The 5,592-nt window shown below is 46.9% G+C and overlaps 1 long non-coding RNA gene across 1 annotated transcript; it reads right to left on the bottom strand.

Annotated features, from left to right (window-relative positions):
• Window positions 1-3,830: 3,830 nt before the first annotated feature.
• LOC136519880 (uncharacterized) lies at window positions 3,831-5,135 on the bottom strand. The gene is made up of 4 exons (XR_010775063.1): window positions 4,889-5,135; window positions 4,616-4,805; window positions 4,329-4,526; window positions 3,831-4,236 (listed from the first exon to the last, which is right to left on the bottom strand). It is a non-coding gene; the product is annotated as an uncharacterized lncRNA (long non-coding RNA).
• Window positions 5,136-5,592: the final 457 nt, after the last annotated feature.

Consider the following 5,592-nt stretch of genomic DNA (forward strand, 5'->3'; position numbering starts at 1 on the left):
GCGAACTCTCATGAAGTCATAAGCTTCTCCTAGACCAAGCAAACTGTTGAACCTCATGGTTTGATCGCCATAGGCAACCGCTTCCATTTTGGTTCCCTGTAAGAACAATTGTAGCCAACAGATAGATAACAATTGTCTTTAGACAAAAATTTTAGGCATGGTCCTAAAAGATAACTTTGAATGCACCTGCTCATCCACCATAATTAGACACAAATAGCTTTCGCCCCTGTGCTATCATACATTGTCTTTCCAAAACACCATGGCACTCACATCCCATCTCAAACTTACGTGTTCCCTTTGCATGTCATGGAATTTAATCCATCTACAATCCTGTCCGTATCAATCAAAATGATAAAATACACATGAGTAAACCTAGTATGAGTGCAAAGGGAACACGTATTTTTGAGATGGAATATGAGTGCCATGGTGTTTTGGAAAGGCAATGTACGATAGCATAGGGACGAAAGCTATTTGCGTACAATTTTGGTGGATGAGCAGGTGCAATCAGAGCTTATCTTTTTGGACCATGTCTAAAATTTTTGTCTACAGACAATTGTTATCTATCTGTTGGCTACAATGTTCTTACAAGGAACCAAACTGGAAGCGATTGCCTACGGTGATCAAACCATAAGTTTCAACAGTTTGCTTGGTCTAGGAGAAGCTTATGACTTCATGAGGGTTGGCTATGCGCCTACTTATATTGATCGCTTGCGCTACATTTTTTTGTTTATGTGCTGACTACTATGTTGTTCTATCTCCACAAACTATGGTTAATGCACCACAGAGAACTATCTATATTGCTCAATGTCTTGGTACCTTTATGGAAATCGAGGATGTCTACGATTAGGATGAGTCCATTTTTGCAAGTATATCTCATACGCCTATATTTAAAATCATGTAGTAACTGTTCATGCTCCTATTCCATAAATACCTATCGTTTGTTTTTGTAGATGTCATTGGTATGGTTGTGTATGTGGCCGATATCAAGGAAGGGATGACTTTCGGATGCGGTTGCACAGACATGTGGTGGTGATAAATGAAAGGTACTTGTTTAGTTGTGAGAGATAGTATAGATTGAAAATTTTATCATTGGTCGATGCTAATCAATTTTGTAACTTGTAGGTACAAGTGCATCATAATAAAAGTCAAGGAACCACACCTATTGCGTCACATATGGGAATGGCGGCAAGCGGCATCAGAATTGCGCACTTTAGCTGCCCTCTATGTACAAATGAATAAGAGAGGTACCGCATTATCAATGTCCTCATATCTATTGACTAATTAAAGTTTCAGTTATTACATTTTTTGCTCGAGCATGATAGGTGAAGTGACCACTACTGAATTCAGCCAAATGGTATTCTGTTCTATTTGTAATCAGGCGTATGCATTTAAAGGTGAGGTTCTTTTGGGGTAATTCATTGATTTAATTTTTCACATAGTTTTTTCTTTATAGCCCATGACACTGTGTTGCGTCCCATGGAGAAGCCATGATGCCTACTCATCGATTTAGAGAAATATAAATAATATTGAGATTATTTACACGCTTTTGACATGAACTTTCAATATATATGATGGATAAGAATTTAGTTCAATAACAGTCACTTTATGCCTTTTCATTTGTAAGAAAGATTCAAAATATATAGACCGTGCAATTTTTGACAACTTATTTGGTTGCTCTATTTGGTTTGTAATAATCAAAGTATCTAGACTATTTAATATTTCTACCACGAGCTTGATTGTTTGATTTAATTTATATAATGATCAAATTATTTGAAACAATGTCGCTGCTTTCTGCTTCACTATTTTTCATAAATTAGTATGGTAAATATCTTCTGAAAAGGAAATGTTTATAGAAAAATTATATGAATCTAGGTTGCATTCGAGCCCAACACTCAAATGTTGTCATCGAGTTCACATTTATTGTCACCGTTATCTTCTCTACTATAAAGGAACACTCAAAACTATCCTAGGTACACCCCAGAAATTATCCCCCGCTGAGACATCCCAACCACTGTACACCTAGAAAATTATACCCAGCATTTCAACATTATTAAAATCTATGGCTCTTAATCCTCTCACAGTCTTCAACTCGATCCAATGCCCACCATTGTTTCTATCAAAATGCCCCGCTCGGCAGGCATCCCCACGTCCGCGACAACCAGCGATCAAATCCCACCTCCATCTAAAAAAATTGTCCTGATAAGCTGGTAAAGAATAGAGTGATTATCTCTACCATAAAGGAACACTCAAAATTATCCTTGGCACACTCCAGAATGCTTTCTCTATCACTACTGGAAACCGGCAATTTGCCGAGTGCCTGCGGCACTCGGCAAAGCCCGAAATACACTCGGTAAAGGCTTTGCCGAGTGCCGCACTCGGCAAAGAGCAGTCGGCAAAGAACCCGTCGGCAAAGGTTTCTTTGTCCGAGTGCCACATATCGGGCACTCGGTAAAGCCTTTGCCGAGTGTCACGTCAGCACTCGGCAAAAAAAAAACCGACGTCAACTCTGACGGCCTCTTTGCCGAGTGCCACCTCAGCGGCACTCGGCAAAGAATTTTTCTTTTTTTTTGAAAATTCTTTGCCGAGTGCCATACTCTTGCACTCGGCAAAGAAATTTTTTCTTTTTTAAAAAAAATCTTTGCCGAGTGCCATGGCTCTGGCACTCGGCAAAGCTGGAAATTAGGGTCTCTGCTTCCCAGCTTTGCCGAGTGCCATGGTCACGGCACTCGGCAAAGCCCTCTTTGCCGAGTGTGGCACTCGGCAAAGAGGGGAAAAATGCTATTTTTTTGTTTTTTGCTTTCCATCAGCGCAAACAAAGAAATCACATATATATCAACACACAGCACAGGATATATCACATACACATCCATATTCCATCACATACACATCCATAACCCATCACATACACATCCACCATCCATAATACATCACATACAAATCCATTGTCCATAATCCATCACATACATTCGCATCATCCATGACAATATCCATCACAATATATATATGTCTCTAGTAGTAGTCCAACATAAGGCTAAGTCTAACACAAGTCCATGCAACATGAAAAGAAACAAATAAACGGTACCTACTGCCAGCCTCCCCACCCGGAGTGTGAACTGCCACCTTGAGGAGGGCCAGTTGTCCACCCGGCCTGTGGAGAAGGGCCACCTTGAGGAGTCGGGTTCGAACCCGCCGACTGTTGCTGCACAAAGGAGAAGCGAATTCATGAGTATCTACAGGAGGGCCGCACAAGCTAAAGGAATAAACAACCATATATACTCACCGGAGTCCCTACAGGAGGAGGAGGAGCCACAACTGGAGCGAGCAGCGACTGGGGCACGACCACACCTGGCAAGGCCTGAAGGCTCGCCATGAAGCTGAACATGTCCTGCAGCCTCTGCGTCTCGGCCGCCCTCTGGGCTTGTACAGCCTCCATCTCCAGCCGATGGGCCTCCGCCTGGGCCGCCTGCTGGGCCTCCAACCTCCGCAAGTCGGCCTGCAACATTCCACCCGCAATGTTTAAACAATGCAAAGGCAAGGTAGATGTGTAAAAGCAATGAACGACGAATAAAACAGTACTAACCTGGAGTTCCGCCATCTGCTGCTGTGAGCTCTGCTGCCGAGAGCGTATGGGGAGGGAGGAGCTCGTGCTCCTTGCTCGAATCTCGGCGAGGTTGGGAACAGAGGCGGAGTCGACTGTGCTGTCCGCCATCCAGTACCGGCCGTGCTGCTTCCCTCCTCCCAGCCTCATCAGGAGGTCTGTGTCCTAGGGGCTGGGTGGCCGGATCGAAGTCCTCCCCATGGCGCTCGCTGGGCCGCCGAGGTGTACTCGCTAAGCTTGCTGTGGACGCTCGCGCTGGTGTACGCCTCGGGCCCGTCCGCCGGGTTGTAGGTGACTTCCGGGGCCGTCGCCTTGCCCTTGTGTGCCAGGGCGTACGCCATGAACTCGTTGCATTCCTGGCCTTGGTGCGCCTGGGACTGCGAGGAAAACACAAAGATGATTACAAGTAATGAGAATTGAGCGTTAGAATAAATAAATAAAGATGAAAACACAAAGAAGATTACCCATGTCTGGGCGTACGCGCTGAGGCTCCGGTTGCCTTGGTGGTGTGGCGCCCCACCCATCTGCAGGCGGCAGTCCCGACGGATGTTGTGCTTCTCCGCCCACTCCTCCGAGAGCCACCTGTCCACAATGGCCTCCCAGCAGAGGCGGTGCCTGGCGCACCAATCAGGACATTGCTGCATGCCATCAAGTTATTGATATGTCAGAAGATGAAATGAAGCCTACCTATTCTTCATGGAAGGAGTCAGTATTAATGTTTCGTACTTACCGAGAGGTACTGCTCCTTGGTGAGCGTCCTGGTCCTGGCATCGGCCTTCCTCACCACCTGACCAAGGACGTCGGCGCTGTAGTTGATGATGCACTGGAGCCGCGTCTCGTGGTACAGGTCCGAGAGTCGGGACCTACAGACCTTGTCCTGCACTCGCGCCGCCCGGTCCTCAAACCCTTCGTCGCACCTGAAGAAGTCCTGCATACAGACATCATGTATCATTTCATTATTTCAAGAACGACCAATGAATGCGTAGTATTGACCAATTTAGTGCGATGAAGACTCACCCAGAACTCGGCCTTGATCCGCGCCGCAACGGTGCCGAACTCGCTGTCCTCGGCGGCGTAGAAGTGGTCCCACGTCTAGGGCGGCGAAGTCACCGAGGCGTAGGTGACCATGCCAGGGTAGTGCTGCCGAATCAGAAGGCCCAGGGTGCCATTGATGTGCCGGCCCATTCCGGACACAACTTCCCAGTTGCTGCAAGAGTCATTAAGAAGAATTGTTAGTCTCCAGTTCGATTTTCAACATGTCATATGAAATAGTAGTGAAATAATACTTACTTGTCGCCGCTGGGTCGAATCACCGGGCGCCGGTGAAGTGGGATCGGCCGCGCCGGGAGCTGCGAGGGCCCGCGCAAGTAGACTCCCGACGAGGTAGAGCCAGAGGCAGTGCTAGTGGAACCCCCTGCTGTCGCTATCGCCGCCTCCCCGTGGTCCGACGAGTCAGAGGAAGTGCCACCCCCTCCTATGTGCAGGCCCACCGCCTGGTCGTCCTCGTCCACCGACGGGGTGGCAGCCGGCTGCACCCTCGTCCTCGGACGGCCGCGGGGGCGGCCGCTCCTCGTCCTCCTCGTCGGCGGCTCCTAGCAAGGGGTCCTCCTCAGCGTGGGGTGGTGAGCGCTCCCTCATGTAGAGGGAGTTGACCCCCCGACGGGCCTGCCTTCCGCCCGGCATTTTGTCGAGTGCCTGCAATTTCAAAGAGTAAACCAATTAGCACAGTTAAATTACAAGTACTTATAAAGAGATGCAAAATGAACGAAACATAATTGCAATAATAATAATAATAATAATAATAATATAATATAGTATTACATGAATTAGAAATATTCTTCACGATCGGCAGCGGCTGGATCATAGGTGTCGTCATCACTATCAATATTGTCGAGTAAATCGGGCTCATCTCCATCGTTGTCATCATTGTCATCGCCTAACTGTAATCGCTCAAGCATTTGTAAGTCCTTAGCATTTTGCACCTCTTCTCCGTC

This window comes from Miscanthus floridulus, chromosome 18 (genome assembly GCF_019320115.1).
Source record: "Miscanthus floridulus cultivar M001 chromosome 18, ASM1932011v1, whole genome shotgun sequence".
NCBI classification, from domain to species: domain Eukaryota; kingdom Viridiplantae; phylum Streptophyta; class Magnoliopsida; order Poales; family Poaceae; genus Miscanthus; species Miscanthus floridulus.